Source organism: Anas acuta, chromosome Z (genome assembly GCF_963932015.1).
Source record: "Anas acuta chromosome Z, bAnaAcu1.1, whole genome shotgun sequence".
Classification (NCBI taxonomy): domain Eukaryota; kingdom Metazoa; phylum Chordata; class Aves; order Anseriformes; family Anatidae; genus Anas; species Anas acuta.
The window spans coordinates 46,516,811-46,526,859 of NC_089017.1; the positions used below are offsets into that span (position 1 = coordinate 46,516,811).

Consider the following 10,049-nt stretch of genomic DNA (forward strand, 5'->3'; position numbering starts at 1 on the left):
TATATAACACATTCCTTCTTAAATGCTTCAAAATAATCTACATATGAATGCTACCTTTCTATGGAGCTGTGCGTTCAAACTCAGTAGTACTGCATCCTGGTATCCACCTCATGCGTTTCAGCATGTAGTTTGAATTTTTTGAGGAACTGCATCTACTACGCATCTGATGTGCAAATCAAGATTGGTGGGAAAAGAGTGAGGCCTGGTTTGAGACTACTAAAACTGATTTCAGATTAAAAGGTGGGCTAAAAAAAATCACACAAATTCCTTTTCAACTGCTATATCTCTTTAAAGATCTTAGGTTTCCATAATTACATTAAAATCATAACAACAATGTTGCCATAAGTTTTCAGAAAAAAAATAAAAATAAAAAAGTTTAAAGACACCAAAAAAGACAGCTGTGAAAACTGCTTCATTTTTTCCAAGAGAAATTGTGTATTTTATGATGCTCTGAGGAACCTACTAAAAGCTTGCCAGTATCGTTTTAATGCAACCTAGTGAGTGGGGAGAAATATTCCATCTTAATATAAAATAAATCCAAAAGAAGGAACGCTCTTGAAAATCAGAAGTTAAAAATCCCATAAATCAGGCATCAACAGCATCACCTAGAAAAAAAAATGACATTTCATGACATTCTCTGGAAGAACCTGAGCAGCCTCAATCTCTGCGCACTTACCTCCAAATGCTTTCAAAAATCTATAAATATAAGCATATATACACAATTCTTTGGTCAACTGATCAACCTCCTAAATTCTGTGGTCTTTAACCAAAGAAAAATGTCTAGAAAGGTGACCTCCACATGAAAGCATAAGAGCAAAAAAGCCTGAGGATGTGTTTCTCTGTGTGAAGGAGAATCTGAGCAATTTCCTCCAATCCTCATTTCCTGATAGCATGAAGTCAGAGAGAAGACCCATCACAATGTTGTACATTGAAAAAACTGAAGAAACCCTAGGGGAAAAAATCATGATTAAGCCAGCTTCTGCCAGCAAAGCTTCAAAACATGGAGACACATCCACGATGTTAGGAGCACTTCCCATCTCAGCTTTGTCTACTCTCTCTCTCCTCCATTTTCTGGTGGAGCTAGAGAACATGACATGGCTTACCTGACTCAGATCACAGCTCTCTGCCAAACTAGTCACTTCCTCTTAGACATGCAAGCAGCTTCATGAGACAAACAGACCCCCACAGACACACACACAAAAGCAGCAGCAGAAAGCACTCAAACTTGAAGGTCTTTCTCCTTCCAAACACCAGAAAAACGAATGAAACTTTTCCCTTTTCTCTCCCAAAAGAGGGATGTGAGACGGGGAGAAATCCTATCAGATCACAACTACATGAAGCTCCAGGAGGATCTCTCTGTGTGGAGAATAGAAACCACAATGCTAAGAGGACGCGGGGGGGGGAGAGAAGAAGGTTACTCCAGAAGACATAAAGAGCCTGTAGACTGTGTGTGTGCATGTGTGCGAGAGCGAGGAGAAGCTTTGTGTTGTGGAGCCTGGACTGGAACCAAAGCAGACAGCTTGCAAATGGAGGACAGGGAGATAAAGAAAGGGAAAGAGGGGGAGAGATAGGGAGAAAGCTGCTCCGGGTGGTGGAGAAAGGGGCAGGGGAGAAAGCTCCTTCTCCCTTGCCTGGTTTAAAGGTAGGGACATCGGAGAAGTGAGCAAGAAGAAGTGGGCTCCTTCCCTTTCCTTTCTTCCCTTCTCGCTCTCTTTCTCTCAAAGGAGAGCAGAAGCGTGTGTAATGGCTCCTGCTCTCCAGCTGAACGCTGTCCTCCTCCAAGCAACCTCCTGCGGGCACCACCAGCCCCCCAGCCCCGGCGCCGCCGGGGACCCCCGCATCCCAAGTGGAGGAGCGCGGCGGCGGGGGCACCAGCGGCGGGGTGAGGGACCAGCCTCGCCAGCGGCGAGAGAGAGGGCAGCGAGAGGGGACGAGGAGAAAGAGCAGGAGAGGAAGAGGGGGAGAGAGAGAGGGAGAGAGAGAAAGAAAGAAAGGAAGGAAGAAAGAGAGAGAGAGAGAAAGAAAGAAAGAAAGGAAGAAAGAGGTCACCCGATTGCCTGGGTCGTGCCAGCACGGAGCTTTTCTCTCCTCCGTGTCTCTCCCGTCTCTGATCCAAGTCCACACGCACAGCACCATCCAGACCTCGCACACACACACATATCCACACGGGCACCCCCACCCCGAAAGCTCGACTGATATCTCACTTATCTCCCCATACCCCCCCCCCCCTTTAATGCAACAACAAAAAATTAATTAACCGCCTTCCTCCTCCTCCCACCACCACCACCACCACCACCACCAGCACCTCCTCCTCTTCTCCTCCTCCATGCAAGAGACTTCTCTCAAACAAAACACCCCGCTCTCGCTCCCTCTCTTCTCTTTTTTTTTTTTTTTTTCTTCCTTTCTTTCTTCCTCCTTCCTCCGTTGGCCGAATGAATGGATTTCAGAGGAAGGTGGTGGAAAGAAAGAAAGACAGAGAAGACCAAACAAAAAGATATATATATACACATGAGAGATGATCTCTCCAATGCCAAACCGGAGATGGGTTTTAATTGCAAGAACTTACAGGAGCGTCCCGGCACTGCTGCTCTTGCTGCTGTCTCCTCTCCTCTTCCTCTCTGCCTAGCTCTTCTTCTTGTTATTGTTGTGGAAGTTGTTTTGTGAGTCTCATGTGCTCCTTGCCAGGTCTCAGCAATGGAGGATCGCCATCTTTCCCTGCTTTTCCCCCCCTCTCTCTCTCTCCCTCTCTCTCTCTCCTTCACTGGTTTGCTGCAGCTGCAGATGACCTGAGATATCCGTCTCTCTCTCTCTCTCTCACTCACCCTCTGTGTCTCTCTCTGAATAATGAGCAACCAGAGGGAGAGAGAGAAAGAAGACAATCTCCTCTCCTACCACACAAAACGCAAGAGCACCAGGGGGTGCAAGAATCCTTTCTAACAACAACAACAACGTGTAGGGGAAGAGGAGGAAAAAGAGAAAGAAAAGAGAAGAAAAGAGAGGAGGAAAAGGCAAGAAGAAAGAGAAGGAGGGAGGTGGAAGAGGAGGGGGGAAAGCAAGCAAACAAGAGAGAGATCCAGGAGGCAGACAGATGGAGGAGAAGATGGTAGTGATAGAGGAGGAGGTGTTGAAGATGAAGGAGATTAAGAGGAGGAAGGTGGTAACAAAAAGTTAAGGTTTGGGACACTGAATCACTCACGGGCCAGGGAGGAGGAGAAGAAGGGGGAAAGATCTGAAGAGCTTCCCCTTCCAAGCTGTTGCCTTCACAAAGCTTCCTGCACAGGAGCTCTCAGCAGCTCCTGCGATGCTGGGGGAGCCGCTCAGATGGAGCACTCTGCTAGGTCATAGCTCTCTTCCAGCCATGGCAAAAACCGGTTTCTGCATGCAGATCTGCCCCTGAGGTGATCCCTCAGACACATCCATCTAGAGGCTAATCTTCCCTGAGCAGGGTAAAGAACATAAATGGAGCTGGAGGTTGCAAAGTATAAAACCAGATCTACCACGTGGTTGGTTTTTAATCCCCCTTCCAGCTCGCATTTGATGTGGAGAAAGGAGACTCAAATTGTCCATTTCTGGCACGTATTTTGAAGTCTACTCCCGGAAATAAAGACAGTCATCTCCAGGTTTTTTATTTCTCACAAGCATTTAGGAGAAAAGAGAGCTTGTACTACCGAGCACCAAAATCACTTCCTACATTGGTGAAACGTTTTTGGCTGCAAAATAAAATAAATAATCCTACTTAAAATAACTTTTATGCCTTCCAACACCTAGTTGTCTGCTCTTTTGTGACTGATTATTTAAACCGAGGAAAGAAACGATCAAGGCTCACAAAGAAAGGTATCTTGGTGATGAAGGCAAGCAAGGAAAGACAAAGCTGCTGTAGTCTGCATTTATATTTAGCCTCGTTCTATTAAGCATTGTGCTTAGCTACTTCTTTTGCTCGACCCCCCTCCCCCCCAGCCTTCCACTCTTTCTACAACAACAGGTCAGATTCTTTCTAGGGTTATGCCTAACACTGGGGGTGGGGGGAGTGGGGGGATTAGGGGTTATGTGCAGACTCATAAAATCAATGCACGGGAGTGAGGGAAAATCAATTTGAGCACAAGGGCATGGCTGGTATTGGAACATCACTGGGATTTCTCGAGCCCTCAAGCGCTGCAATTTGCATGGGTGGAAGAGAGACTAGAACCACAGAGCTCCGGTTCGGGTGAAGGGGGAGATCTCTCCCCGGCTCCGAGGAAGTTTTGTGTGAGTGGTGAAGCTGAGATGATCTTCTTAAAGGAGTCCAGATTTTACTGGCTCTGGGAGAGGTCAGGCATGCTAGGACTTCATTGTCTGAACTCTCCCAGCTTAGCTGAAGACCAAATGCAGAAACTCTAACGATAGCAGTAAAATAAAATAACAAAAATCGGTCGCCCAGGTACTGGTCAAACATTAAACCCATGCACTCTCCGGTCTTCCCATCCGCAAGAGTGCCGTAAGTACAAAGCACACAGGCAGGATCTCTCCTATTAAATCTTCTCTTTCTTTGAGCCGTGCAAGTTAATCACTAAACAGGAGAAAGATCTTCTCCCTCCTCCTCTCTCCTCTTTCCGCTCCCCCCCGCTCTCCCCCTCGCCCCAAACAAGTGCTGTGAGAAATAGGAGGAAGGATAATATCTGGGCAGAAGGAGCACTGTTGGATTTAGAGAATCCTTCTTAAGGAAAAGGGGAAAAAACATCAGAACTGGGGATTCCTACTAAGACTACTGGTTTCATGCAGACAAATGAAGCGGACACCTCCTAAGAAGCTGATAAAAGAACATTAAGGAAAAGGGAGGGACTGTCTTTAAGGCTGCCAGAATGTGCATGTGTTCTGCCTGCAATTTTCTATAAATCATCCTCTTCGCAGGAAGAGAGCGCCTGGGCTTTGCAATCTTTGACGTACCATCAACGCCGAGGCAGATAATTTACCTCTTTGTCTCTCAGCATTGTATTTTAAATTAAAAAAAAAGAAAAAAAGAAAAAAAGGAAAACAGAACAACCCCACAACCACAAACCCCAAAACACCTGACTTCTGACCAGCCACCCTCCAGGGAAGCAACAATTCCGTTTCAAAATGAAGGTTCTTGGGAACAGTGGGCATCACACCTGGGAGAATAAAAATAAAATAAAATAAAATAATAAATGAAAAATAAAAATATAACAAAATTAAATAATAAAATAAAATAAAATAAAATAAAATAAAATAAAATAAAATAAAATAAAATAAAATAAAATAAAATAAAATAAAATAGTATCTTCACGGATGTAGACATGGAGCAGTACCCTGCACTCTCCCCCGCAGCATGGGTCTGGGCACCCACGCGGGGCCACCTGCGCGGGTGGGGATCTCGGGGGGATGAAGGTCAGGGCTGCCGGAGAAACCCCGGCGCTGGAGGGCAGTGCCGGGGTGCCCGGGGCGGGGGGCTTCTCGCCAGGGGTCTGGTGGTCCATAACTTCGTCCCGCAGACTTTTTGCCTTCCCCTCCGGGCTGCGAGCGCTGACGGGGGAAGAGGGCGGCGAGGTGGACACGCTGGGCTGCGGGAGCCCACCAAAAGGCGGCCGCCGGAGAAAAGAGAGGGGGGAGCCCCCCCGTGTCCACGCACGACTGGTTTCACACGGGGACGGGCTGCCGGCTCCCGTGGAGGTGGGGAGGGCAAGTCCGGGGGGGCGCAGGACCCCCGCGGGGAGAGGAGGGGGCGTGCAGGGGAGGCTCGAGCAGCGGGGCAGCCCCCCCGAGTCGTCCCGGTGCCGTGCCCAGCGATAAAGAGGTTAACCGCGCTGACACCCCCCTGGCCCTAATTACCCCGGCGAGTTAACAGTCCCATTAAGGGGAATGCAGATAGTTTGCACCTCCGCCGGTGCTGGCATCTGGGGACGCCGGAGGAGATGAGGGTGCAGACAAAGGCGCCGGTGCCTCCCGTGCCGGGCAGCGCGGCAGCGGGGAGGGGACGGGGGAAAAGCCGGCACCGACCCCGGGCGGGGGGGCTGAGCAGGAATGTCAGCCTGCCTCCGGCTTCACAGAGCTCGTGTCCCACCGCCGCCTTGGCAGAGGTCACAGGAAGAGGTGTTCTGGGCTAAAAAAATAAATAAATAAATGAATAGAAATAAAACAAGTAGGTCCCCCTGTCCTCCCCCGACCTGAGGTTGGCAGATGATGCTCCACCATGAGGCCAGGGGAAAGAAAGGAGAAAACCGTTTCCAGCCTCTTGGACTGTGTACACCTTTCCTGACCCAGAAAAGCTGACCAGCCTGGGCCCAGATCTTTATCCCCAGGCCAGGTCTTCACTGGTGTGCAATTCAGAGTTGCATTGCCCCATTGCTCTGCCAGAAATCCATGTCCCACTTCTGCAGCCACTGGAAGTCCGTGGAGGCTGCAGAGTGAGCCCCGCAGATGGAAGGCCACAAGCAGAGGGGTGAGCAGACCACAAGAAGCTCAAGATGGTGCTGTTCTGCCTTCCCATTTTTATTTATCTTTATCTTTTCATTTTTTATTTTTATTTATTTATTTTTTTTAACATTTCCCCATAGGCTTTAATTAACTCCTCAGGTTGGAAAAACTCTGATACGTTTAGCATGGACAGTGAGCATGGCCTTAGTGAGCTGGAGACACTAGGAAAGCAATGTGGAAAATAAGACTCTGAAAGGACACTTCTCTATACATAATCAACAGTGAAGCACTGTTGTTCATGTCCACTCACAGAACTGAAAGTGACCATTTTTTTTTTCTCCCTAGATTTGGAAGATTTTCTTCCTTTTCCTGCAACAAGTTTGAGTGAACTTCCTATTTATTCTTCACTTCTTCATGGCTATTTTATCCTACCAGAGCAAGGTTTCTCAGTCTTTATGCAAGAGGTAAGCATTGTATCAGCTCACTAGAGAACTGAATATCACTCTCTCTAGAATATTATGTTCTGCAGCTATTGAGAGAATTTCACTCTCCTATCTAAGAAGATTAGAAATGTGCTGTTCTGACCTTTACCCTGGCAACTTACTTATTTCTTTAGCCTCCAAGGGTTTCGTTATTGTGAAGGACTTTGAGGAGAAACTGGTTGGTTGGAAGCAGAGAAATCCTACTCTGATCTATGAAAGACAAGAGATATCTACTCATCAAATTTTCTTTTAGCAAACAATCTTTGTGAGGACAGTGCATTCAAGAGGGTTTACATGCAAATAATCCAAATCCAAGCTCTCAAGAACCCTTCAGAAGATTCTTTTATTAAAACCTAAACTTTCAGCCTGCTAATAAAATTTGAAGCATTTTATTTCTGGCAGTGCTCAGACTGAAATCTCCAGAAGCAAGCTCTCCATTATAAGATCACTATTATCTGCAGGGCCAAATCAGAATATAGTACACATTGCAGACCTATAGAAAGGTAGACCTTTATGTTGGTGGGAAGCTTAAGGGAAGAATGCTCATGAGGTCTTGTATCAGCTGGGTATTGGAAGTCACTTTACTATTGGACAGATGTATAGCTTGAAATTGCTAGAAATAAAATTTTTGCTCCCCCGAGGAAACTGAATCTTCAGTTGTCAGATGTTTTGGATAAACTCATGGTTATTTTTTATACCTTCAAGTTTCCTCAGAAACTCTATACCAAGACCAGGTGCCAATAAGTCAGTTCATGAAGAGAACAAATCCTGCTTCAGAACCTTTTAATTTAGGCATGAGTCAAGAGTAGTGGGCATGCAGTGCTGGAAGGCTAAAGTAAACTTCAGAGTGGATTTGGTAAGTACTACATATCATCGATTCCCCAATCTCAGAACATGTTTGAAAAGTGCAGGCAGCAGAAAACCTTGTGTTTAGAGCCCAGTCAAATTCCCAGTAGATTTAATGAAAAAATTCCATAAGCGTTAAAATTAACTGGGTTGGAACCAAACAGAGCACATCCTTAGTAACTGAAACATGAACTACAAATGGCCCCAGACCTCTACTAAGTACTACGTCAGTGTGTATTCTCCTTTAAATGATAAACTTGAATTAATAGATGGATAAAATACAGTCAATCAAAAGGGTGTTTTAGCTGTCACCAGAATGCAGGCAACAAACTGATTTTGGGAGAAATCCATAATTACTGTGACAAGGGTTTTCTGAGTAACTAAAGACACATCCTGACTTCATTTCTTACTCTCTAAACAATGACCATGAAGTTTAGTTCATTTCACTTGGCACATTTGAAATGTTTAGATGCAAAATATTCTTCACTATAAATGCAAATTAACTTTTAAGAATTCAGTTATTCCAATCACACAGCTGGATTTCACTTAACTTCTGCATAGTTTTAGATGGAATCAATGAGATTGAAACCACAGTCACTTTACAACATCAGACCTTCCGGATCGTGATGACCACTTGGTGATTAGTATAGCAATGTCATATCCCAACATGATATTACACTTGCTGGTAAGAAGTCTTCAAGAGAGAAACAGCTTGATTTTGTCTTCAGAAGAGATAGATACTGAGAGATCTGTGAAATAGTTTGAGTTTATTGGTCAGATATAAATGGTCTCTGGCTATGTTTACTGGTCATTTTTCAATCCACCTCACCCTGTATATTTTACTAGGTGTCTGCAATTCAATACAAAGCTATTCTTACTTGCATATGCTGGAAAAATGCCTGTTTTTCCTTTCTCTTTTTTTAAGATCTAAATGCAACACTTCCATCTCTTGATCTCTCTTTCTAGCACTCCAGTATTTTTAAAACTTAAGCTCTCAAATGCCAGTCAAACAATTTTTATTCCATATGTCCTATTCAACCTGTATAATATATAACCTTCAATAGATTTGAGTTCCACTTCCTAGACAGTATTTCTGATATCTAATTTTTCTAGACCCACCATAAAATTGAGCAAGGCCATCTCTGGCTTTGTGGGGAAGTGCCTGGTACTGCTGAATAATCTGTCTGGTATATGCAGTTTGATGACATTTTTATTGATACATTACAAATTTAGCCCAAGCTTCATTTTTTGAAGCAAGTCCAGTAGGTATTTTCATTTCCCATGGAAGCATTACAGGCATAGATGATTTCCCATCTTGCATGTCTTTGAAGATATAAAAAGGAAACAATGCATTTTATCTCCTACTTTTGAATTGCTTCAGCTTACAGTTTATTTGTTAACGAAGTTGTTTCTTCCTCTGCTTTTGCTGAAGTCCCAATTGTACATATGGGTCAATTCCAATTCATTTTCCCTATGAGCATTGGGATGCACATTGCAGAAAATTGAACACTGCTGAAGTGCATGCCAAAATTCTACCTTATTCTACTAATCACATCATTTGTTTTGGGCACACCATTCCTATCTGAGATCTTGTCACTGCTACTGTAAAACTGGAGATGTTTTAGGAAAAAAAAAAAAAAAGACAGACTTCTTTCACGATCTAAAGTTAGGAACTAACAGAAAATGAAAGTCTTCCTCATCCATCTGCTGTCCATTTCTCTCTGTTATAAGATTTAATTTGTTCTACCCCCGTGTATTTACGGCACTTTTTTTTTTTTTTTCCCCCATTCCATGTCTCCACATGGTCAGCCAAATCCTCAACTGATGTAATTTGGCTGGCTTCATTGACTCCAGTGGATATACTGCTAATTCAAACCTTTTGCCTGGCTCATTCTTACAACTAATTGGGTTAATAATCTTTACCAATTACTTTCAATACTTTGTAGGTGCCATTTCTTGAAATCAGATGTTCTTCTCCATTGATGCTTTCACTATGATTCTTCTGATACTACGATGTCTCATAGGGTAATATTCTGTTCTTTAAATTCATATTTCTTGTGTTCTATTCCTTTGATCTTCCTAGAGTTACCCAGTTTCCTAATGCCCATCTTGACTTCCTACATTTTAAGGTATAGTCTTTTGCTGAGTTTCTCTCTGCATTCATTTATTTCAACATGCTGTATTTCAAAGCAGCAGTTCTTCTCCTGTAATATTGCACCTGTACTAGTATGCTTCATTTATAAAGTAGATATTGTTTCCAGTTTTCTTCTTTCCAGCCAGGTGTTGTGTTCTCTAGAATTGAAGAGACACCAT

General features: G+C 44.2%; 1 protein-coding gene across 8 annotated transcripts in view; it reads right to left on the bottom strand.

Moving 5' to 3' along the window:
- The window catches only part of ZNF462 (zinc finger protein 462), a 99,457-nt gene extending 96,279 nt beyond the window's left edge, over window positions 1-3,178 (bottom strand). For 2 of the 8 annotated variants that reach the window (XM_068668006.1, XM_068668003.1), the window contains exon 1: window positions 2,567-3,173. The gene's annotated coding sequence lies outside the window, so the exon portion shown is untranslated. The other 6 variants (XM_068667998.1, XM_068668005.1, XM_068668002.1 and 3 more) reach the window with 6 other exon arrangements.
- Between the last annotated feature and the right edge of the window lie 6,871 nt (window positions 3,179-10,049).